General features: G+C 55.3%; 1 protein-coding gene and 1 non-coding gene across 6 annotated transcripts in view; one reads left to right on the forward strand and one right to left on the reverse strand.

Moving 5' to 3' along the window:
* GSE1 (Gse1 coiled-coil protein) overlaps positions 1–25,727 on the forward strand; it is a 471,483-nt gene that overhangs the window by 92,339 nt on the left and 353,417 nt on the right. The window lies entirely within an intron of this gene.
* TRNAI-GAU (transfer RNA isoleucine (anticodon GAU)) lies at positions 2,752–2,827 on the reverse strand. Its single transcript has one exon. It is a non-coding gene; the product is annotated as a tRNA-Ile (tRNA).

Genomic DNA, 25,727 nt, shown 5'->3' on the forward strand with positions numbered 1-25,727 from the left:
TCTCTCTCTCTCTGGGGCCAGAGCCACTTCAGGGAGGCCCCGGGGGCTGCCAGGCAAAGGGGAAGTTCCCAGAGGCCCCAGGGGTCCTGGGCCCGGGCCAGGTCTTGACCCCTGCTGAGGGGCAGGGGCAGGGGGGCGGGGACCGGGGACCTCTTGGCAAAGAAGGAAGGTTCCACAGGGTAGCCGGGGAAATGGAGGGACGCAGCTCCGCGAGGCCGGGACGGCTGTTTAGACCTCGCGCGTATTAAGCTGAACCATATGAAATGGAAAAAGTGGTAATTTCACAGTTTATTTGATCTGATCTTAGGAGCCTCCAAAGTGTTTGTCACAGGAATCCGAATCAGTGGCTCTCACAGGCCACATCTAGCAGAAGATATTCCACTTTTTTTTTTCTTCTTTTTTTTGTATTTCTCTGAAGCTGGAAATGGGGAGGCAGTCAGACAGACTCCCGCATGCACCCGACCGGGATCCACCCGACACGCCCACCAGGGGGTGATGCTCTGCCCATCCGGGGCGTCGCTCTGTCGCGACCAGAGCCACTCTAGCGCCTGGGGCAGAGGCCAAGGAGCCATCCCCAGCACCCGGGCCATCTTTTGCTCCAATGGAGCCTCGGCTGCAGGAGGGGAAGCGAGAGACCGAGAGGAAGGAGAGGGGGAGGGGTGGAGAAGCAGATGGGCGCTTCTCCTGTGTGCCCTGGCCGGGAATCAAACCTGGGACTTCCGCACGCCAGGTCGACGCTCTACCACTGAGCCAACCAGCCAGGGCCAGATATTCCACTTTTAATGCATGAGCCAAGTTCATTTTCAGACCAGAGCTGGGATTCTCAAACGTGTCCCCAGACCAGCAACCTTAGGATCACTGGAAACAGGTCAGAAATGCAGATTCCGGATGAGAAGCTGGGGATGGCCAGGCTCTCTGTTTAACAAGCTCTCCAGGGAACGCTGATGCTGCTCAAGTGTGAGAACCCCTGCCTTAAAAAAAAAAAAGAAAAAAATAATCGAATAGACTCTTTTTCTAACAGGCAAGAAAAAAAAAAAAAGGTTTGATGACCTTTGTTATTCATCCTTGTAAATAAACATGATGGTAATAATAATCAAGGACGGTGCTGTCAGCGAGGCCTTTCCTGACCATGCTATTTTAAAGTGCAACCTTCTTCCTTCCCCGTTCTTTTCCCAACCCCCAGGCTTCCTCTTCCTCCACGGCTCTAATCACCTCTAATGAGCTGTCAGGAGCATGCAAGCTAGTCCAGCCCCCTTCCCCAGAACCCCCCTCAGTGAGGAGAATCAGAGGGGTTACACACGCTACTTACTGTTCCTCACTGTCTCCTTCCCTCCCCCACCACCCTGCGCCTAGAGCAGGGCCCAGCACACAATAGGTGCTTAATACTTATTGAATTGATGAATGGAGGAACCCAGACACAGAGTTCTTTCAGCTCAGCCTGCCTCTCATTCTTCTCCTGGATGTCCACAACAAGCTGAGGGGGCCAAACCTATGGTGTGCTCTTCTACCCGAGACGCAGATGAGGAAACTGAGCCTTGGGGAGGGGCAGAGACTTGCCCCCAAATCACCCGCGCCTCAGACACCTGCTCTGGTATGGGTCCCCATGCAGAGCCCCGATAATTGTTGGCACATTTGGTCTCCAGGGATCAGTGGTGATGGCCTAACCCTCCTTGGGCCACAGGCAGGCCCAAGCGTCAAGGGCACAGCCAAAATGGAAACCGTTAACTCTGGAAATCTCCGACCCAGGGATGGAGGAGGAGGAGGCCTCAGCGTGCAGCCTCAGGGCCGTGAGGATGACGCCTGCCATATGAGAGGCCCCTGGTGCAAAGATACACAGCTAATTAGCTGTCAGGAGCGATGCAAACTCTAGCCTGGCCCCTCCCCGACAATCTCTCCCAGAATCGCCCTTTGCCACCATGTGTCACCACATGATAAAAGGAAATATGTTCAAAGCAGAGTCACTAACAAGAGATGGGGAGGCTCACAGTCACAGAAAGAAGCAGATTGCCTCTGACACTCTCCGAGGAAAGGGGGATAAATTAAAACCATTAAAAAAAATAATTTGTCATCGTCAGGTTTCAGAAAGAAGTTATTCTTCAAGAACAGGGCATTCTGAACGTCGGCAGGGAGGTGCCAGCCAAGGAGCCCGGGCTCTCGGGTCAGAATCGGCTCTGCCTCTGGCTACCTGTGCGACCTTGGGCACTTCATTCCTGTGCCTCAGTTTGCCCAGATATGGAGTGGGCGTGATAAAAGTCCCTATGTTACAGGGTTTGGGGGAGAGTCTATGAGATAGGTAAGTTTAAGTGCTTAGCATCACGGGGACACCATGTGTTATAATTCATAGGTGCTTCTAAACTCGTGCCACTGCTGTGGTCACATGGTCAAATTCTCCCCCCCCAAAGATTTTATTCATTTTATTTTATTTTTTTATTTTTTTATTTTATTTTTTTATTTTTTCTGAAGCTGGAAACGGGGAGAGACAGTCAGACAGACTCCCGCATGCGCCTGACCGGGATCCACCCGGCACGCCCACCAGGGGTGACGCTCTGCCCACCAGGGGGCGAAGCTCTGCCCCTCTGGGGCATCGCTCTGCCGTGACCAGAGCCACTCTAGCGCCTGGGGCAGAGGCCAAGGAGCCATCCCCAGCGCCTGGGCCATCTTTGCTCCAATGGAGCTTTGGCTGCGGGAGGGGAAGAGAGAGACAGAGAGGAAGGAGGGGGGGGTGGAGAAGCAAATGGTGCTTCTCCTATGTGCCCTGGCCGGGAATTGAACCCGGGTCCCCCGCTCATCAGGCTGACGCTCTACCGCTGAGCCAACCGGCCAGGGCCAATTTTATTCATTTTAGAGAGAAAGAGAAGGGGGGAGGAGCAGGAAGCATCAACTCCCATATGTGCCTTGATCGGGCAAGGCCAGGGTTTTGAACCGGTGACCTCAGTGTTCCAGGTCAACGCTTTATCTACTGCGCCACCACAGGTCAGGCCCACATGGTCAAATTCTTAATGTCTCTCAGTTTTCCCATCTCTAGAATGGGGATGATAATAGCTTGGATCTCAGAGCTATCTGGAGAACTCAATGAATGAATAAAGCATGAAGTGCTTAGAACACACCTGAGTAGATATTTGCTGCTTTGATGATCCATTCCAGGACATTTGCTGGGCCCTGTGGACACAGGGGAAGGTGGACAGCTTCAGGGAACCAATGAATGCTGAGCCCTCTCCTGCTGGCTGCTGGAGTCTGGCAGACTGGGCTCGGCCAATCCCTCGCCCTGCGCTTACTCTTGTCTCTCCCGTGAGGTGCCCCTGGAACCCGCTGTCAGTACTGCCTGGTGGTCAGAACCACTGGGCCACCCTGGGGGACATGAGTGCCCCCCTTCTCTGCAAGGCAGGAAGAAGCGCACCAATTGCTGACTTCTGCTGAGCCCTGACTGGAAGTCAGGCACTGCTCTGAACTCTACATGAATCCCCTTATTGAGTTCTGGCCAGAGTTTGTTATACCTATGGGAAGGGACACTGAGGCCCCAAGAAGCCAAATTATTTCCCAAAGGCACACACCCAGGGAGTGGTGGCAACAGGAATCCTGCCCCCTAAGACCCCTTCTAGGGTGTTGCTAGGATTCAATCCTGCACCTGAAGGGCTCCACGTGCACCTGGCACACAGCAAGCACCCAGTCAGTGCTGGCTGGCGCGCGCGCTGCAGCGGAGCTGCTGTCAGGAGGAGAGCACAGCTCTGTGCCTGGGCTGGAGGAACACAAGCAGAGACAGGGCATCCCAGGGCAGAACAGCACCTGGGCCATGGGGTTGGTCTTGCTCTCCAGGCCCTGCAGGGTAAAGGGGACAATGAGGGCCGGTAGTTTCAAACACTGGCCGAACAACCAATTCTCAGGGGTCAGGCCTTTCTCCAGGTGACCCAAGCTCCTGGGGCAGGACGAGACCCTTTAGTACACAGCCTTTGTGAAATCCGGTGTCAGGAGCTGTCTCAGTTGAATTCCCCCAAAATGCCAAGCTAAGCCTCACATCTTTTCCACGTGCTTCCCTTTCTCTCTGCAGTGGGGCTGGGCGGGTCAACAGATGTCCCCAGGAAAAAACAAGAGCCCATCTGGATGCTGGTGCTGACGCTGACGACCGAGGCTGCACATGGGTTCTGTAGCCTCATGGCCCGGTGCTCTCATTTTACAGAAAGGACATCGCGGCTGGCGGTGGGGGCTCGGCCGTCCTGGCCTTTGCCGTACACTCTCGGGGGTGATGGACAAGCACAGAACATTTACAGCTACAGAGTGGCTTTCTGGAAGGGACAGAGCTTGGGGGCCCAGGAGGGTGTTGTGAGTCTGCCCCTGTTGCCATGGAAACACACTCCTGCTGGATGAATCCACTGAGCTGAAATATTTGACCTGACCAATATCAAGATCATTGAAAGTAAAGCCACGGTGTGACCTCAGAGACCAAAGGTGATGGCAGGGTTCGGTAGCTGGGAGGGCTTACTGCAGGGGGAGGGCTGGACCTAGCCCGTCTGTGCTGCGGGGAGGGCAGGGGGGCTGCCAGGGGGCCCCTCCCATGGGCTGCCTCAGTCTGGGACCACCATCCACGGTCCTTTCAGGAGCTTGTATTGGGAGGGGCATGGCCCTGCCCCATTACTTACTAGAACCCCCCCTCCAGCAGCCCTCTTCTCTGCAGCATCATCTCTGTCCTTTCAGCTCCAGATAGACTAATGCCCTGTGGGAGGTCGCTACCTCCAGGAAGCCAGATCAGGGGCTTCTACTGCCTCTTGAGCTGCTCTAAGGCTCCTGCCAGCAGAGCCCTTCACACTGGACTCAATGAACCCTTTTCTGCTTATGTATCTCTCTCTCCAATTCTTCCTTCTCTGTGAGTCACCCCCAGCCCAGTCTCCCACACTGACGTTTCCCATAGTGAGAACAATTCCACAGAGGGGAGGCCTGACTATAAGCTGAGCAACACCCTCATTACCCTTTCTGTGCCTCCAAGAGGGTCTCCAATCTCCCTGACAGCTGTGACTGCAGTCTCTCTCTGACATTCCTGTGGGGCTGTTTTTAGAACCTCAGACTCAAGAGGAGTCAGCCAGACTCTTGGAGACCCAGAGTACACATATCCACTCCAGGTTCTTCTACCTTATTTCTTTCTGCCTCCATCCTACTAAGGGATGGGGCAGGGAGGACAAAAACATGTAGACAGTGGTGTGCCAGAATAGAGCTCAGCCTGAGCATCAGGGAGGGCTTCCAGGAGGAGGTGACACCCAAATGAGATTTCCACAAACTCTTTGTGCTGCTAGGTGGGAAAGGTGGAATGGGTGTTCGAAATGGAAGGGACGTCTCACTTGGAAGTTAGGAGTGAATGGTCATGGGGTACAGACTGCTGAGGAAGGCAGGGGAGAGTGCTAGACTGAGGAGTGAGGCCCGTCTCTGAGGACCGCAAACGTCCTCCCAGGACGTTTCAGCGCAGGGTTTTATCCTAGGGGCAGAGAGGGACCCTGACATATGGGAAGTAATGTTTTTGTGTGGACATGTGTCCTGGCTACAGACTGTGATGTCTACCTCCCTCCCCGACCCCAGATTCTTTCTGGAGCACAGAGAAACCCCACAGGGACCCCATCTCAGACTGGCCCCGTGCATCTGGAAGAACAAGCCTACATCCATGTGCTACTTGGCAGCACCAGCCAGAAGCTAGTCCAGGTAGAGTGGGAGCCTTGGCCTCCCACTGGACCTCTCCTGAGTTTCACATGCTTCTACTCTGGGGAGCCCCTGACTTCCTAGGGCATAGTCTGTATTTCACATGGATCCCCCGTCTTCCCCATCTTTTTATTTTTATTTTATTTCTGACCTGCTGGTGCTAGGATCACCCCCCACTTCTCATCCGGGGCATCAGCCTCTCTCTCTGAGACCTGAGAACGGCCTCCAGTCTGGGGCTAGAGGACAGAGGAAGGGACAAGGCGTGCGTTCTGCCTTGAGGCCTGTGCGGGCCGTCTGTGTGTGGAGTACGGCTCACAGCTCCTGTGCGGGCCGTCTGTGTGTGGAGGACGAGACACAGCTCCTGTGCGGGCCGTGTGTGTGTGGAGGACGAGACACAGCTCCTGTGCGGGCCGTGTGTGTGTGGAGGACGAGTCACAGCTCCTGTGCGGGCCGTCTGTGTGTGGAGTACGAGACACAGCTCCTGTGCGGGCCGTCTGTGTGTGGAGTACGAGACACAGCTCCTGTGCGGGCCGTCTGTATGTGGAGTACGAGACACAGCTCCTGTGCGGGCCGTCTGTGCGTGGAGTACGAGACACAGCTCCTGTGCGGGCCGTCTGTGCGTGGAGTACGAGACACAGCTCCTGTGCGGGCCGTCTGTGCGTGGAGTACGAGACACAGCTCCTGTGCGGGCCGTCTGTGCGTGGAGTACGAGACACAGCTCCTGTGCGGGCCGTCTGTGCGTGGAGTACGAGACACAGCTCCTGTGCGGGCCGTCTGTGTGTGGAGGACGAGACACAGCTCCTGTGCGGGCCGTCTGTGCGTGGAGGACGAGACACAGCTCCTGTGCGGGCCGTCTGTGCGTGGAGGACGAGACACAGCTCCTGTGCGGGCCGTCTGTGTGTGGAGTACGAGACACAGCTCCTGTGCGGGCCGTCTGTGTGTGGAGTACGAGACACAGCTCCTGTGCGGGCCGTCTGTGTGTGGAGTACGAGACACAGCTCCTGTGCGGGCCGTCTGTGTGTGGAGTACGAGACACAGCTCCTGTGCGGGCCGTCTGTGCGTGGAGTACGAGACACAGCTCCTGTGCGGGCCGTCTGTGTGTGTGTGGAGTAGAGTCACAGCTCCTGTGCGGGCCGTCTGTGTGTGGAGGACGAGACACAGCTCCTGTGCGGGCCGTGTCTGTGTGGAGGACGAGACACAGCTCCTGTGCGCGCCGTCTTTGTGTGGAGGACGAGTCACAGCTCCTGTGTGGGCCGTCTGTGTGTGGAGGACGAGACACAGCTTCTGTGCGGGTTTTCTGTGTGTGGAGGACGAGACACAGCTCCATGGCGCTGCTCAGGGGTTCGAGCACTCTCCCCCTGCCGGCCTCCCAGAAGCTGTCACTTCAATATATGTAGAGTCACAGAAGAAGGCTATGAAAGTGGTCTCTTGCTCTGTTGAGAGCCTCTGGCATAGGGTGTGTCTAGAGCACGTGAGCAGCAGAGCCAAGAGGGTTAAGTCCTTGCATTTTGAGATCAGACTCTGGGTTGCTGTGTGATGCCAGTCTGGTGACTTGACCTCTCTGTGCCTCAGCTTTTGCCTCTGAGAAATGGGACGGTAATAGCACAGCGGCCATGCGTAGGGCTGTGGAGAAGAGTAAAGAGGCTGGCGCTCCTGGAGTGCTTGGAGGGTGTCTGGCACGGTGTAAACGCACAAGAAACACTTGCTGTTATCACTGTGCCACTAGCAGGGGTGGGGGTGGGGGAAGAGGAGCTGCTGCCCTGTACGGCCACACTGGGAATGATGGGAGGGGAATAAAGACCATTTTGTTCTTCAGAGCGAGCAAGCAAGCGATGGAATTAGACAAACAAGGGCCTGCGGGTAGATTCAGGGAGTATAGACGGGGTGCATAGGGGTGCTGAAATGAGCTTATTTGCAGCAGGAAAAGCTTGTCACCAGTCTCAGCTGCCAGCATACTTGTTTCCTAAACAAAGCAGAAAGGAGCAGGGGGTGGGGGAAGGGCACCCTCCCATGGGGGAGGCCGTCTTATCTGCTGCTGATGAGAGCTGACGACTCAGAAACGCTGTCCCCCTCCCGCTGAGTCTGACATCCTGGGACCCAGCCTCTGCCCTGGGGACCCCACCACATAGATCCTCTCTGAGCTCAGGCCCACTTCTGGCCTCTTCCTCAGTGTGCCTGTCTCTTGTATCTGGGACCCTCCCCCCACCCCTCCTTCATCCTGGGACCCAGCCTCTGCTCTGGGGACCCCACCACATGGATCCTCTCTGAGCTCAGGCCCACTTCTGGCCTCCTCCTCAGTGTGCCTGTCTCTTGTATCTGGGATCCTCCCCCCCCCTTCTTCATCCTGGGACCCAGCCTCTGCCCTGGGGACCCCACCACATAGATCCTCTCTGAGCTCAGGCCCACTTCGGGCCTCCTCCACAGTATGCCTGTCTCTTGTATCTGGGACCCCCCCCCCCCGCCCCTCCTTTGTCCTCAGCCTTAATCCTTGAGGCCCCATGTCCCCAGACTGTGGGGAGCTGCCCCAGGATACAGTTGAACACTCTGCCCTGGGCGCCAAGGGGCCATGGTGGAGACCCTGAGTCACCTTCTGCTCCGCAGGCCACCACTTTCCCATGACGCTGGGAGCGGTCACTGAAAGGACACGTGTTCAGAGCAGGTTCTGACTGTCGTGAGGGAAGGAGCGTCATGAGGGGGATACTGACTACTGTGCACAGGAAGCAGGGTGTGAGGCCCCACCTGCACCCAGGTGGACGGGGCTCATGGGACCTGGTGGCACACTTTCCAGTGAGCATCCCAGGGTCGGGAGGCGAAGGTGCGTGTCCACGGTCGCGGCCGGGCCCAGGCGTCTGCACTCAGCCTCGCTGTGCTCTGGCTGCCCTGGGCTGCTGAGGGCGGTTGCTGCACTCCCCGTGAGCGGAGCCTGGCGGCCAGCGGAGCCCTAGACAGGTGACAGGAGATGATGGATTCCAGGCCTTGGCGCCAGCTCAGGAGGCAGAAGGGAATCGCTCATGCTGTCAGGGGAAGGCTGTTCCAAGGATCCCGAGGCTCCCCAGGGGGGTGGAGAGGCTTCCTCCCAGGCCGTGAGTCCCTTGGGGGCTGAAGCGACTTGTTTTTTTCCCTGGGTGGGGCAAGCCTATGGGAGTGTCTTCTCTCTCTGGGACTCCCTTCTGCAGTCAGGAAGGAGTAACGTGCAAGTTGGAGCCGGGGTGACCTTGCTTGTTGCTCAGTCAGGGAAACTGAGGTCCAAAAAGTGGTTCAGTGCCTGTCAGGCCTGTCTGGGAGGCCTTCACCCTTCACTCCTGCTTTTGCAAGTTGGGACTCACTGACGGCCAGCTCTTCGGAGCCACCTGGGGCTTCCCTTGAACTGGGCAGGAGTAACAGCGTCCGCCAGGAGAGGGCCCCAGTGGTGGAGCTGGGCACATACTTCCTGCAAGAGCTCCTGTCACCACTATAGTCCCTGCCCGGGGAGCTGAGTGGCCTACACCCTGTGGGCCTGTTTATTCCTCACCTTGAGGTAGCTGCTGTTGTCTTGCTCACTTCACAGAGGGCAAGACCAAGGCCGGCAGGTCTACGCTGCCAACTCGCACACAGCAGACAAGGCAGAGCGGGGTGCCAAGCCCGGCTGCTCAAATCCTGGAAAACCCCCCCCCCACGACGTGCCCCTACCTCCCTAGTAGGAAAGGGGATGACTTGGGGTCTCAAAGAGTGAGAGCAGGAGGAAGAGGGTGAGCATTTTCTGGGGGGTTTGGGGACAGAGACTAGGATCTAGTGGGCACTGGCGAGTTCTAGTCACTTCTGGTGCCAGGCGATCTCATCCTCAGAAAAACCCTGTGACCCACAGCTTTCAGTGGCCTGAGAGACGGACATCCCACTTGATGTTACATGGCCACCAGGTGAGGGAGCAGAGACTTCAGCCCCTACCGCAACTTGTCCCTTCCCACCTTGTTCCCCCAGTGCCGGACATCCTGTGCTGCTGCTGAGCTGGGGGGGGGGGGGGAACGGACAGGAGAGAGCCCATGGGGGCAGCTCTGCCCTCAGCCACAGGCCCTTAGGCCCTGAGCAGCAAGTCCTTCCTGCCTCAGAGCAGGGGATGCGTCTCCTGCTCAGCTAATTATGTGGAAAATTGGAAGAAATTGCATGAGCCTCAGTGGGAAATGAGGTCAGGGCTGAAGGTTATCGGAGCAGCCGCTGTGGCCGCCAGCGGGCCTCCCTCGAGACTCCCAGCCCCTCCCCGGAGGCAGAGCTGCAGCCGAGCGCCCCCCACCCCACCCCCAACCCAGAGTCGGGACGCAGGGGAAGCAGTGGGCAGCTCACGTCACTCTCCCCCAGTGTGTTTCCCCCACATCCATAAAAATCTTGAAGTGATTGGGCCAGCGTTCCTACCCCTATCCAGTTGAGTCCCCTCTTTCCTCAGTCACCCCCGCAGAGGCTCCCCAAGGATCCTGGGCATGAAAGGGGGTGCTGGGCAGCAGAGGGCTTGTTGTGGGCCATTCAGGGACACTGCTGGGGACAGGCAGGAAGGAAGTGAGGGCAGTGAGTGTGTGTGTGTGTGTGTGTGTGTGTGTGTGTGCGTGTGTGTGTGTGTAAGATGGGAGGGCCTGGGGTGCATGTGCATGAGAAATAAAGCCAAACCCCTCCCTGGCCTGGTAATTCAGTTGGTTAGAGTGTCGTCCCCATAAGCCAAGGTGTGGGTTCGATCCCTGGTCAGGGCACATATAAGAAACAACCAACCAATGAATACATGGATAAGTAGAACAACAAATTAACATTTCTCTCTCTGTCTCTCTGTGTCTCTCCCTTCCTCTCTCTAAAATCAATAATGATAATAATAAAAAAGAATAAAGCCAGACTCTTCAGTCTGCACCTCATTGCTTTCACTGTCTCCAGTACCTCGTTTAACAAATACTTATTGAGCACCTACTATGTACCAGGCATAGACTTTCTTACCTCTATTCTCTCGGACACATCCACACTTTCTCTGACCCCTGAGTTGTTTCCTCTGCTGGCAGACTCCTATTCATCTTTCAGAACCTTCTGCAGGTGGCCCCTCGTAAGGCAGCCGGCAGAATTCTGCAGAATTCATACATTCTGCTATAAAAGAGGCAGCAGAGTGTTCTGGTTAAACATGAATGGTGGTGTCAGGTCCCTGGTTCAAACCCTGCCGCAGACTCACTGGTGACCTTGGCCTCATCAGTTGCCTCTCTGAGCCTCAGTCTCTTCCTCTGTGAAATGGAGATACCAGAAGTGTCTGTGTCAAGAATGAATGAGTACTACGTGTAAAGAACTCAGTTCACTGCCTTCATGACCCAGGGGCTGGGTCCGGGCTTGTCACAGCTGGTGAGGGGTGAGCGGTTTTCTCAGCTGCTCCAGCCCCGTCTCTGCTTAGGATGAAGGGCAGCCTTTATGGGTGTCCAGGTGTCTGACTGAGCCGTGACCACTGGCAAAGATGGGAGTGAAGCCTAAGAGGCTGGCCGGAGGGCCTGCTGCTGTTATGACCTCAGGGTGCAGCTGTCCCCAGAGCCCCCAGGACCTGGCTAGTTCACCTGGCAGCACAGACTCAGTGAGAGGGGTCCCAGCTGTCCCACTCTCCATTCCTTAGGGGGGACCAGCAGGAGTTCCCTTTCCAGAGGGCCATCGATTCTGCCCATGGCCACACTCCTGGGTGACAGCCCAGAGCCACCACCCCTTGGGGTGAACTTTGGGGGTCTCCTCTCTCCACTCAAAGCTGCCCAAACACCGGGCCTACAGGAGGAAATCCTTTTCTGCTCTGGGTGGTGGGCCAGCTTCCCCCCCCCTTCTGGCTCTGATTTAGGGGGACTAGGTAGGGGGAGACTGAGCATGACATCCTCTGAGCCAAGGGTTCCCCACACGGTTGCCCTGGGCGGGCAGGGGCTCCATTTTACAGATGGAGAGAAAAAAGAGGGTAGGGCTTTCCAGGAACCTGCTGGAGGCCATGCTGGAGCCACATCATTCTTTCCTTCTTTTTTATTGCTGTGCTGTTTAATACTGAGGTTGAGGGATGAAAATAAATGAGCCACCCCCACATCCAATTTCCTCCTAATTGACAGCTGGCAGCCTCCTGAGGGCTGGTGGGCCCCTCCCGGGGGATCGTCCCACGTCCTCTCTCGGTGTCCCGATACGGTGAGATGGCTTCCCCAGCGGCATCAGAGGCTGCCTGGGAGGTGGGCGTAATTGACTTGTAACATACAGACCACGACAGGCTGTCATCTGTGTCAGGCTCTGGTGGGAGTGCACCTGTTAGTGCGTGTGTGCTGTGTGTGTGTGCATGGTGTGTGTGTGTGTGTGTGTGTGTGTGTGTGTGTGCGCGCGCGCACGCACGCACATGCACGTTCTCCCTCCCTCAGGTTTTAAGAAGATAACAAACAACCTTTCCTGCGGAGAGGAAGCCTTACAAACACAAGGCAGGCAGCAGAACAGGGCTGGGAACGAAGACAGAACAAGGGACTCCTGCCTCCCTGGAGCCTCTTTCCACGCTCTGCCTGCCCAGCCCTCCCCAGGCCTCCCTCGAAGTCCCCCCCCTCTCTCCAGCCTCCCCCCAACTCAAGCTGTGAGGAAGGGGCCCCAGTGCCCCTGAAAAGTACCCAGAGGTCCTTCGCGCCCTCCACTCGCAGCAGGTTTCGCAGGCCCTGGGATGAGAGGTAGCCGGGCTCGGGGCAGTGCGTCCTGTAGCTGCAGTCCCTGGATGCTGTTGGAGCATTTTAGAGTTTGCATAGCCAGCCCATTTTGTAGGTGTGAAAACTGAGGCCCAGAGTTGAGCGGCTTGCCTGAGACTGCACAGCTGGTAGAGCTGGGATCCAAACTCGAGTCCACTGGGCTCCACCCTCATGGTCTTCCTGCAGTGCTCCCACATTGCCTTCTCTTCACAGCCTGGTGTGGCTTCACTCCTCTAGAATCACTCTGGCCAGAAGGGACTGGGTAGGTGCTTGGTAGTGAGCTTGCTGGGCCACTGGCTCCCTGAACGGGCTCCTGGCTGCCCCAGTCCTTTGTCCTGCCTGCCACCACACAGCCCCATGGCCTCCGGGGATTGAGAGGATGTTGCTGAGGCACTCGTCCCTCCAGGTCCTACAGGCCATCTCAGCCAGGGCAGTGACCGTGTTGACCAGTTGCTCTCCCGCTGGAGCAGCTGATGGGGCTGGTCATTCAGGAGCCCCATCTGGTGTCCTTCTCCAGGGCCATTTGTCTTGGTGACATCAGGTTTTCATTCCCTGTGCCCAGGTGACTCTCTGAGGATGCAGCCCATGTGGACATTCGGCCCAGAGAGCTGTAGATGCCAAGGTAGCCAGAGGTGGGTTTTTCCATTTGCATCCTCTTTTCAAATGTTTTCAGAATCTGGAAACAATTAAATCGTCTCAGTGGGGGCCGATTTTATTAAATCAAAGCATGCAGGCTGTTGTGTTTGCTGGGTTTTCGCTGCCCTGGGCAGCCTGCTTTGTTACTGCTGGGTCCTGCGTCCTGCGCGTGAGGCCTTGAAGGAAGCACACGCCAGAGGGAGGAAAGACCCATTTAATAATCCTCGGAAGGCCGCTCCCTCGAGCTACGAGAACGTCGCCCCGGGTGTTTCCGGGGTGGGAGAGGTTCTGGATGAGGTCTTGCCATCCACTCTGGAAAGAGCAGTTTCTAAATGGGCCTGTCGGCTGCTTCCGACAGCTCATCCATCCCAGGCTAGACGGAGGAAGAAAGGGATGGAGAGGAGGCGAGCTGTGAGGGCTTCAGCTGTCTGCCTCGTCTCTCAGTGGCTCTGCCAGCTTGGGTTTCTTTATTTCTTAACTGGAGCCAGTTACCTGCTCTATGTGGCTTGTTGGGAGGCGCAGCGGATGCTGCCAGGCCTCACCTTACCTGCATCTCCCTCACTCCTGTATCCAGCAGCCTGGCTTCCGACTGCCTGCCCCCCGAATGGATCTCTTTTCCGGTGCTTTCCAGGGCTCCAGGAGCTCACCCAGCCTGTTGCGGGGCAGGCCAAAGTGCTGGAAGGTAGTACCGTGCACTCCTGACCACGGGGAATTGGCGTATAGATCCGTCCCCTGGCTCCCTCCCATCAGGAGGCTCATTGGCTGTATCTTTGGTGTGGTCCCCAGAGCCCCCGGCAGCAGGCAGGGTGGTGGAGGATTGAAGATTGGGTGGCCCTCCCGGCGGCATCCTTTGCTGCCCTGCCTTCCTCCCCTCCTACCTGCTCTCCTGACGTCTCTGCTTACTCCTGGGTCTCTGTCTCTCTCTCTGCTTTCTCCTGGGGTTGAGCGGGATGCAGAATCTGGCTCAGGGACCCAAGGTCTTGAGAGCTGGGGATCAAGTGTCGTTTTGGTTGCTGCAGCAGCAGTCTTCTGGGGGCAGATGGAGAGGCATCCCCCAAACCTGAAAACCCTCCAGGTTGAGGGAGAAAAAGTTTACAAAATGCTTACCTGTCAGTTATGATATTGCCCCTGTCCCCAGGGGCAGTCGGGGTTACGGGAAGCAGTCCTCGCTTATGGCTGGAAACTGGCTCAGAAAGGCCAAGCGACCATGAGGTCATGGGCCCACGAGGGGTCTTCTGACCCTGTAACCTTCTTCTCTACTGTCTTGGAGGCCTGGGACAGCGTCCCAGCAGGGAGGACAGCATTGCCTGAGGGAGCGAGGTGGCCGGAAGGGTGACAGTGTCTGGGTTTCATTCTAGGGAAGCTGCCAGAAGCCCCCAGGGCTGGGCTGGGGTGGGGGTGGAGGTTCTTGGGAGTGTCTTTTGGGCCCACATGGCCAGTGTCTTACAGGACGCTTTCTTGAAAGGACTCTTTTCTAGCAAACAGCCTCCTGCCTCACCCCTCCCTCTGTGGAGGTGGCTCTCTGAGCACCACAGATGGACAATCTATTATGTGCATGGCTCTGCTGGGCACAGGCCACCAACAGCCTGGACACAAGGTGCAGGTGTGTCCCCAAGCTCACCGTCAGCTGAGGGGCCGCAGCCCCATGCTCTCCTTTCCTGTATGGCTCTCAGTTTATGGGGTTTGAGTTCCCTCCAGCCTTGCCCGTGCTCTGGAAGGGCTTCGAGCGTGGGAACGAGCCGTGTCTACGCGTTCCGAGGAGCCGCGTCTGGTCCTTCCCATCCCTGCAGTTAATCCTTTGACACCTTCCTCTTTCTTCCCGGTTTGAGGTCTGTTCACGTTTCTACTTCTTGGATGAATTTTGGCACATTTTACTTTTTGGAAAACTGTCTGGTTTGGGTGAGATCGTCCTACGTGCCACGTTCGGCTGCGCATGGTTTTCCGCAAAGCCTCTGAGCGTCTGCCGGATCGGCACCCGCCCCTGCCTTCCCACCCGACCTCCCCAGGCCCCTGGCACCTTCCTCGGGAAGCAGCTGATCGGCCTCCCCCTGTGGGGCCTTTGTTAAAGGGACATGAGAAGGACTGGAAGAAAACCCCGTAACGCTCTCTGTGCCGAGGTGTCCCTGTTCTTCTCAGGCCAGAATGGAAGCCAGGACTGACTGGGAGCTGACACGATGACAGCCTGGAGGTGAAAGTGAGAGCTTCAGGGCGACCCAGGCCTGCTCCGACCCAGGCTGAACCCTCAGAGCGAGGGGACCTAAGCGCTGCTCGGGCCTCGTCTTTGATATGGGGCGACCATCACCTCATGTCTTCATCTCTGGCGGGGGATGACCGCATCCACTGAACTGGGGGGCACAAGGATTGCAAAGGAGACACGGGAGCATATCTGAGTTAAGCAGAGTGTCCGTTTGAGAGGGGTAGATTGCTGTGTGTGATATCTTTTTGTTTGTTTGTTTTTTCATTTTTTTTTCTGAAGCTGGAAACGGGGACAGTCAGACAGACTCCTGCATGCACCCGACCGGGATCCACCCGGCACGCCCACCAGGGGCGACGCTCTGCCCACCAGGGGGCGATGCTCTGCCCCTCCAGGGCGTCGCTCGTTGCGACCAGAGCCACTCTAGGGCCTGGGGCAGAGGCCAAGGAGCCATCCCCAGCTCCCGGGCCATCTTTGCTCCAATGGAGCCTCGGCTGCGGGAGGGGAAGAGAGAGACAGAGAGGAAGGAGAGGGGGAGGGGTGGAGAAGCAGATGGGTGCTTCTCCTGTGTGCCCTGGCCAGGAATCGAACTCAGGACTTCCGCACGCCAGGCCAACGCTCTACTGCTGAGCCACCCAGCCAGGGCCCTTTTTGTTTGTTTTTTGACAGAGACAGAGAGTTAGAGAGAGAGAGGCAGATAGAGACAGTCAGGAAGGGAGAGAGATGAGAAGCATCAACTCTTTGTTGCGCCACCTTAGTTGTTCGTGGACTGCTTGTTCATTGATTGCTTTTTCATATGTGCCTTGATGGGTGTGGGGGGGGGGCTACAGCAGAGCAAATGACCCCTTGCTCAAGCCAGTGACCTTGGGCTTCAAGCCAGTGACCTTTGAGCTCAAACCAGCAACCTTGGCTTGATCCCATGCTCAAACCGGCAACCTCATGGTTTCAAACCTGGGTCCTCCACGTCCCAGTCTGACACTATCCACTGTGCCACCGCCTGGTCAGGCATGTGTGTGATTATATCTTAGCACACCTAACTTTGAAACAGTTTAAAGGAACTTATACATGAATGTTCACAGCCGCATTGTTTCCAAAGTCAAAAGGTGGTAACAGCTCCAATGTCCATCGAGATATAATAAACAGCATGTGATCCAGCCATACAATGGAATACCACTTGGCCATTAAAAGGAAGGAAGCATTGACATGCTACAACATAAACTTTGAAAGCATCAAAGAAGCCAGTCACCAGAAGGCCACATATGTATGATTCCAGATATATAAAATATCTAGAATAGAAAAATCTGTGGAGACAGAAAGCAGGTCAGTGGTTGTCAGGGGCCGGAGGGAGGGACAGGGAGTAACAGCTAATGGGTACAGAGTTTCTGTCTGGAGCAATGAAAATGTTGAGCTCGGTCGAGGTGGTTGGTTGCGCAACATAGTGGATGTACTAAATGCCACTGAATGGTTTACTTTAAAAGTGGCTAAATGTTCAGGTTTATCCTTTGTGTATTTTGTCATGACCAGAACAGAGAGTTAAAGGAAAGGAAGAGGTGTGGCCTTGTGTTTAGCAGCACCCCGATGATGATGATCGCCATCTCAGCTGTCCTTAAGCCTGCTCCCGGCCGCACCAGGCTTCCGGCCTGGGATTCCAGCAGCCGTGCACTTTGCTCCCTGCGGGATTTAGGAACTGCATCAGGACTACGGAGAGCAGAGTGTTCCTGCGCTCTGCAAGCCAGTGCCTGTTCCTCTCTCTCGCCAGCGGAGAGAACTGAACCCAAAGCTGTGGTCCAAGCTGGTCCAGTCCCCGGCACCTGGCCCTGCACCTTCGGCAGTTCACGGGGAGACGCTGCATTTTCTGCTGTTTCTCCTTTAGGAGCCTTGAGGATCAGTGTTCCTAATTATAGCTCATTGGCAGCCTATGTCCAGTGCTGAGAGGTGGTCAGCAGTGAGAGGCCACACACAGTTCTCCTGGGACTGGCCACTGAGTGTTGGCCACAGGCACTGACTTGGGCCTGTGCTGTACCCTCTCCCACCCTCTTTCTGCAGGCTGAGGAAGATTCCAGAGCGTATAGCCTCAGGAATTGGGAGGAAGGTGGGAAGTTTCATGCCAGACAGCCAACCAGAGCTCCTCAACACTGCAGGAGAGGCCAGACGTAGAAGCCACGGAGAAGACAGGCGGGAGAAGGAGGCGGGAGAGGGAAGCCCAGGCCGAGGGCCCTGAGAGGGCAGAGACCCAGAGTCGTGAGTTCAGGACCCTGAGAGGTTGTGTCCTAGCAGCGGAAGGAGCACCTTGAGGGAAGGGCCTGGATCTTAACACTGAGAAGTGACTTGGTGTGATCGGCTTCACCACACTCATCGTAAATATCCACTGCACGCACGAATATCCACTGAACGCACGGCATACCAAGGGAAGCAGAGAAGGTTCTGACGCTAGCGCATGGTGTCGAGGTCGGATCCCGGGGATCTGACCTCGAGGTGGGGAGCCAGTCAGGGCACAGGGACCCAACATGAGGACATTAAGGTCATTCCCCTATAACCCGGGGCCCCAGACCAAGTTAGGAGCTGAGCAAAGGGGCACTGGGGTGCTGAGTCCCAGGCTTCCAGCAGATGGCGACCTTGGCCCAGGGAGGGCGGAGGCTTACCTGGGAAGAGGCAGATGACTGAGCTGCCCTGCCTGCACGCTGTCCTTTGGCCCCGTTTATTTTTGCACATGTGGTTGCAAGGCCTCACACAGGCCCTCCCTTGCTGTGAGCAAGCCAGAGTGGGTGCATCCTAAGGCCTGGGCCTTGGGGTCCCCATACCAATAATGAACATATTTCCTGCCTCGGAGCATGGGGAGCTGATAGATAATTAAGCCATTTGCTAGCATTGTGCCTGGTAGGTAGCCAGACCCTCAGAGAAGGTAATTCAATATATTTATATTAGATTGTGTTGGCACTTTTCAGATGAGGAAGTTGAGGCCCAGAGAGGTTTAGTTACTTGCCCAAAGTCACACAGCTTGGAGGACTAGACCAGGCCAGTTGTCTCCACCTGACAGGGCAGCTAGAAGACCCACCTGGCAGCTGCTAACTTTTGCTGCACACTTGTTGTCTGCACTGTGTGAGTATTTTACACGAATCACTTACTCAAAGTGGGAGACTGAGGCAGAAGACCCTAAGGAAGGGGGCCCAGGAGCCTCGGTGCCATCTCCGCACACAGAGGGGACGTGTCAGTAAGGCAGCCTCGAGGGCTTCCCCTGCTCAGTCCCAGGAGGCACGATGGTGGCTGCACTTACTCTGATTCTATCTCACCATTTAGACCTTGCAGCTGCCACATATGAAAGGTCATTGTCATCGCCCCTATCTTACAGATGTCAAAGCTGAGGAGAGGTGCTCAGTTCTCTGGGCCAGAGTGCAGGATTTGATCCCAAATGGGTGAGGGGTTCCCCTGGATTCACCTGCCAGTCTCCGCCTGTCCTCTGGCTGCGGAGCCATGGGTCCGAGCTGGTGAGCGATGGCATTCCTTATCTATTCCTAGAGGTGGGGGGCCCTACACCCCATTACTCCACAGTGCTTTGCTTTTCTGGTTTTGTTTTTATTTCCTTGTCTTCCATTAGCGCTTTTTTTTTTTTGAGAAAAGTGACATTGTATTTAATAATGCAGGTTAAAAAAAAAATCTTTTGATCCCAAACTGACTTGTGCTTCCTCTGTGAGCACGAATTCATGAAGTTTTTGGTGGTGGTGTTTATTTTTTACCTCAGCTATTTAGGGGGTATGATTTTACCACAAATTTTACAAGTGCAGATGGTATAATGTTACGTGGTATTGGACGAGAGGCTTTTAGGGCCTGGTTTGTTCCTCCAGCTTAGGTGCTGAGCACTGTGGCTCACACCATGCAGGGTGAGAACGTCACGGGGAGGGCAGGAGGAAACTGTAGTCTGAGCGCCTGTGGAGGGGACCTGTGTCTTGCGGTTCCTGATCCTGAAATTCCTTCTCCCTGGCCAGCCTGCCATTCATCCTACTTAAAGTAGTTCCTTGGCCTGGAGCCTCAGTTTCCTCATCTGTCACCGGGGTCGAACTGTCCCTGCCTGCTTTCTGAGGTTGCTGGGAAGCCCCCGACCCTGCGGCTGACTGCCTCTGAGTCTGTCAGGAGCTGCGCCAGCGTTGGCGGTGGTGGTTTTATGAACCCTGGTTTCTTTCGTCTTGACTCAAATCCCTGAGGCTCTCTGTCCCTCCTCTGTCCAAGTTCAGACCAGAATCTTGAGCAAAGCAACTCTCCTGATGGATGGAACAGCATTTCAGAGCAAACGAGGGCTTTAATCTGGCGGGATCATTCATCAGGGAGATGCCGTTCTTTGAGTTAAAGTGCGTGACTCCAGGAGTTATCAGTGGAATGATTTCATTCTCTGCACCTGCGAAGTTAGTGGGGTGACTGAGCCCTGCCCAGGCTCCAGAGAGCAGTCCTTCCAGCCAAGGGCTGCTGAAGTCAGCACTCTCACTGGCAGTTTTCCTAGAGCCGGAAGGCCTGCAGCTCTGTTCCAAAGCCCGTGTAATTTCGGAGCAGATGAAACTGGCCCTTGGAGACCGTGCTTCCCCGCAGGTGGAGCCTGAGGTGTGGTGGGAGGAGCAGGGGGCTAGACTTCCCGAGGGCTTAGGCAATGTGCACTGGGGCCTGCTTCCGCCTGCCCAGTGACCTTGAGCATGTCCCCTCACCTGTCCGGGCTGAGGCTTCTTTGCTCAAGATTCCTTCTAGCACCGAAGCTCTCCTGTTCCAACAGTGAGGGGTCATCTCTTGGGTGGAGGTCACTGGCACCCATGATCTCTTTTATTTGGGAATCCCCCCCCCCCCAGACATTATTCCTACAAACTATTATCATTAGTTTACAAAAGATCACCCCAGCTTCCTTGTATTTGCATAAATGTTTTTTTCAATTCCAAAGTCCTCTGAGGACATTGTCTTGTGTAACCGTGTCTGGCTCCTTTGAGAACCAATGCAGAGAGAAGTGGAGGGAGCAGGAACTGGAGAGGTTCCTGTGGGCGAGGCTGCTAATGGCCAGAGTTGGCTCCTGAGGACTGAGGTCATCCCCAGGTCCTGGGTTGTCTGCCTAAATCATCCTGGCTGAGTTTGCTGCAGCAACAGGGTCAGGTGACATCTCATCTGGGAAGGGCCAAGCCAGGCAGAGGAGCTGGGCCAGGTGCTCTTGCTGTGCCCATGTCTCTGGTCGGATATGGGGAAGTTTGGCTCTCGGCTCTAAAGTGACTTAAGGAAAGACTCACAAGCCAGCAGCCTCTCTTTCAACATAAGCACCATTAAGCTTCAGAGCTGCTAGCAATCTTACAGGTTGTCAGTTCTGAACCTTAGGGAGGGTGGAGATGGGGCAGGGGGCCATCCAAGAACTGGAGAAGCCAGGTGACTTTTCCCAGGTCGTGAATTCTTGACAGCAGGCAAGTGATGGCTTCTTCTTGGAATGGCACTTGGTGGTAATGTTCACACCCCCAAACCAGCCACAGAGCAGCTCAAAGCAGCCCCAGCCACAAGTTAATTAACCCTCCCAGCACCTCTCCAAAGGAGATAATTATTACTCATATCCCCTCCATAGGTGGTTAAACCGAGGCCCACAGGGGTTGAGTTAGTGTATTAAATGCCAAATGGAGAAGTTACTCTGCATCGAGCTTAATCTAACCTGCCTCTTAATTAGTCAGGGCTATTAGTCTCCAAGTACTTTCAAGACTCCATTTTTGTTTTCTTCTGAAAACCATACGCAACACTCCAGAAAAAGAAAACCTCGGAAGAACATAAGGCATCCAGCCTGGTTTCCTGTGGACAGAACTGAGGCAAGTGGGCATGGCTTGGGGGCAGGGAGGTTACATCCCCAGGCTTGTGAATCAGCCTACTTCTTGGGTTATGGGTGACATCATTCTGGGGTAGGAGCAAGGGGAAGTGGGTGCAAGAGATTAGGGTTCCTCTCTGAGCCTTCTTGCCACTGTCTTGCATTCAGGAGATCTACAAGCACCGCTGGATAGGTTTGCCTTGTTGGAGCAGGGCCGGGTCACCATGACATGTGCCAGATGTTAGCCAGGGGTCACAGATTCCCGGTCCAGCCACCCCCTGTGCAGAGCACACCCTTCCTTTGCTAGTAGCCAGGGGAACCCCAAAGGCTCTTACTTTCCTAGGAGACTTTTTTTCATGAATTATGACTTCCCTCTTTCTGGCCATAATTTTTTCTTTTCTTTTTTTAATTTTTCTTCCCTCCGTCCCTCCCTCCCTCCCTCCCTCCCTCCCTTTTTCCTTCCTTCCTTCCTTCCTTCCTTCCTTCCTTCCTTCCTTCCTTCCTTCCTCCCTCCCTCCCTCCCTCCCTCCCTCCCTCCCTCCCTTCCTTCCTTCCCTTCCTTCCTTCTTTCCTTTTATTCAGTGAGAGAAGGAGAGGCAGAGACAGATTCCTACAATCACCCCAACCAGGATCCACCCAGCCAGCCCCCTAGGGGGCAGTGGTCTCCCCATCCGGGGCGTTGCTCTATTGCTTAGCAACTGAGTTCTTTTTAGTGCTTGAGATGAAGGCCATGGGGCCTTCCTCAGTGCTCAGGGCCAACTCGCTCCAATAGAGCCATGACTGCAGGCGGGGGGGGGGGGGGGGGGGGAGAAAGTGGGGGAGGGGTGGAAAAGCAGATGGGCACTTCTCCTGTGTGCTCTGACCAGAAATAGAAACCGGGACATCCAAACAACTGGGCCGACACTCTACCACTGAGCCAGCCAGCCAGGAATAATTTTATATGTGTTCTATGTCAGGGTTTTGCAAGTCTATGTTTGCCTTTATCACCTATTAAAGGTTTTTTTTTCTGATTAATTTGTATAATTAAGTGCTATATTAATACCTAGTGCTGCATAACCAATCTTTTCCCAAACTTCCTGGTCTAAAAATGCCATCGTTGATGCTGTCTCACCGTTTCTGTGGGTCAGGACTTTGGTAGTGGCTCGACCGGGCAGTTCTGGCCCAAGGTTTTTCAAGATGTTGGCTGGGTCGGGAATCGTGGCGGGCTGGCCCGGCGTGGGAGGGTTTGCTTCCAAGGTGGTACTTTCACATGGTGGGCAAGTGGGGTCCATCTGCCTGGAGGATCTCTTCTGGTGCTGCTTGAGAGACCTCACAACATGACAGCTGAGTTCCCAGAGCCAGCAGCCAGGAAAGCATGGTGGAAGGGATAGCACCTCAGTGACCAAGCCTCAGAAGTCATCAACTATTCCTTCGCCATCTTCCACTGGCCACACACATCTCAGCCCTGTTCTTTTTTTCTGCTCTTGTTCACTAGCCTCTAACACCCTCCTCCTTGTGGTCCTAACCCAGTGCTGAATTGGTAAAAGCTGAAAATACCCTGTATTTGGGGGCCCTGTAGACGCTGGGGGTGAGTGGGTGCCAGCCCTGGTGTGCCCCAAGCTTCTTACTTAGCTCCGCTTGGCTTCCAGCTGGGTCTCTCCCTTCGACTTCTGACACTGCAGCCGATGGCGAGCCATCCGCCCTCTTGTTCTGGAGCACAGAGTTCCTGAGACCCCCAGCCCTCCCGCATACTCTAACTGGGGCCAGGTAGGCGGCCGAGGACTCAAGACGGACCCTGGTGTTTGCCCACTCCTGCCAGGGAATGAGGTTGGCTGTTGTTGAGTCCTTGGACACCCCTCTCTGGGGGACTGCACAGCCTTGTCAGGCCCATGGCCCAAAGGAAGGGCACCAAACAGAGTAAAAACAATATTCACAGTGGTTTATGCAGCTGGGTCCTGTTCTGAGTGCTTCCTAGGGGCATTAGCTCATTTGATTCTCAGTCAGCCCCTAAGGAGTAGAGACTATGATCTCCATTTTATAGATGAGGAAACTGAGGCCCAGAGAAGTTAAGCCACTTGCCTAAGGGCCACACAGGAAATGGTAGAACTAGGATTTGAACCCAGACAGTGTGGCTCCAGAGTTCCTACCCTTATCCGTTCTCTCATATAGCTCTACTGCTCAGTGCCCTTGGGTCCCTCTCTTTACCCTTTGGGGTCTCTGTTTCCTCATGTGACTACAATGGAGGAGAGGGAAGGGAGGCAGGACTGCACAGTCGGTTCTCCCTCCTAGCCGTTCAGTGCCCACGTGCCCATGGCTGCGGCACTCTGCACAGCGGCTGCCTGCCAAGCCCTCAGAAGCACACTGTTCTGCTTTCAAGATGCCCCCCACCCAGGAGATGCCCCCGTGGGTCAGGAGACCAGGAGAATTGAGAATCTGCCTGATGGGCTGTGCTTTAGCTGTCACTGCAGGATGACTCTTGCGTGTAATCATAGTGTGTGGCATGGGGACAAAGAACATGACAGCAGAGAAGGATCATACAGAGAGAAGGCAGGAGAGGGCAGAGCGGGCGGGGCCGGGCCCTGGAGCCTGTGCTTACATCTACTGGGGGAGGACCAGGGGAGGCGGCCGGGAGCCCTGCCCCCTTGCTCTCCTCTCTCCTCCTGCCCCAGACACCTGATCTAGCAGCACACCGTCCCTTGGCCTCCAGGACTCTGTGATGACAGCACACAGCCTCGGTTTTTTCATGTCCATCAATTAAGGGATTTGCTGGGTTGACGATTCTTGGAAACTCTGTGCAGATGTTGTGTTCAAACCAGCAAGGGGGAGACAAGAGTCTGCTAACTGGATGGGAAACTCCTGCTGCTGGGAGAGTTGTGGGCCACAGTCTGTTGGGGCTGGAGGGAATACTAGGAAAATGTGACCCATGGGATAATAAAGGAAGGCTGGCTGGTGCCGGGTCAGGCTGGCACGCACGGGCCACCGGGCACTGGAGGCCTCCTTCTCTGCTGCCGTGTGCAGACTTTCACCAGCAGGCAGGAAACAGATTTCAAGATTTCAGCTCAAGGGTGTGTGGGCTCTTTGTGTGTGTGTGTTAGATCTGTAATGGACCTGAACTTGAATTTAAAAACTAGTGAACATAGAGGCAATGATGGAAGTGCACAAGCGCCGTTTGTAAACCCCACAGTGACCGAGGTTTCGGGCTGGAGCCATCAGTGGATGCTGAAATCAGAGGGTGACCGGCGGTATGATGGAAACAGTATTTGCATTGTTTCTCAAAGTATCTCTCCACGAGATCCTTGCTGATTCTGAAGGAGAAACTGGTCACTTTCAGTGAGGCAGGTGCCACCTACACCAGGTGATCGATGTTATCATCAGGAGGGAGGGACAGATGACATCATGGGCCTCTGGATAGCATACACTGAGAAGGACACAGTGTCACTTCTGGGGTATTCTTGCCAAAAGTGACCTGTTTTGTTAAACTCAGGAGAGCGTGTGCCTCTTAACCTGGCTGATTCTGCACCAGGTGGGGTTTGGGCCAGCCCCTCACTCCTCAGCACCGCCCTTTCCCAGAGCTCAGAAGAAATGCAGAGCCTTGGGCCCTGCCCCCGACCGAGAACAGAACCTGTACTTTGACAAAGCCCTGGTGCTTTATACTCACGAGAAAGGCTGCCGACAGCTCTCTCTCTCGAGAAGTCAACAGTGCTGTCCCACTGCAAGGCTGTGCGGTTTTGATCCAGTTAGTTTCAGCGTCACAGGGATCCACACAGGGAAACAGAACTCTGCAGTGTGACCCCGGCAGAGGAGAAGAAGCAAATGGGAAATGAGAGGCTGTTGGGATGAGGCCAGTTACCTGGGAGACTGGGTGGTTCCCTGAACCGTTAGCACGGGAAAAGATGCAGCGTCCTGGCAAATGGCTGAACGTCTCTTCCTCTCTTTGCCCCCCTCGTCCCCAGCTGCTGAATTTATAACCGGGGGCACATGTGCATGTCTCGCTCAACCAGGAGGAGGTCAGCAGACCCTGCCATGAAAAACAAGCACAGGCAGAGGGCCCGCTCCCCCGAGCTTGTTAGCGAGGGAACACAATGGCCACTTGATATTTTCCAAGGAAGGGTTCAGTCGGGTCACCCACGTGTTGGCATAAGCGCTTGGTATCCTCGCCAAGTGACTCATTCAAAATGGGAACATTTATTTGAGGAAATGTGTGACAATGCGGCTCTGGAGAAGAAAACGGGGTGGCAGTATTCATGTGCCCAGCTAGTCTCCCCTAAAATCGTTGCTGCCATCCACCTCACTGAACTGAGAGGACTTGGTGTGCAGAGATGTTCATTCACGAGGGGGGGTAGGCTTGCAGATGTCTGTCCTCCCAGCAGGAGACTTCCCTCCTAACAATAGATGATTGTGCAGTGCCTGGCCTGGAAGCCGGGCCTGTGATAATGAGCGGGCCCGTCGGAGCCGCAGTCGTCATCACGAGGGGTTCTCGGGCTCGCCAGCACTTACTTGGTTCCGTGGTTTACACATCTATTAGTCCAAGTGCCCAACAGCTTCAGATGGGTTGGGATTTTTTTTTTTTTTTTTTTTGGAACGATGAAAGATTGGGGGGCTATTTGAACATCTGTTCCACTATCACTTGGGAAGTTTCAAGTCAGGCGAGTCTACCTTACCAGCCAGAGAGGGGTGTTTTTATTCCCTGCGTGGGGAGTTAGAGAAGAAGAGAGTGAAAATGAGACGTGAGTGTTTGCCTCGTCCTGTGGCG

This window comes from Saccopteryx leptura, chromosome 9 (assembly GCF_036850995.1).
Source record: "Saccopteryx leptura isolate mSacLep1 chromosome 9, mSacLep1_pri_phased_curated, whole genome shotgun sequence".
Taxonomy (NCBI): Eukaryota; Metazoa; Chordata; class Mammalia; order Chiroptera; family Emballonuridae; genus Saccopteryx; species Saccopteryx leptura.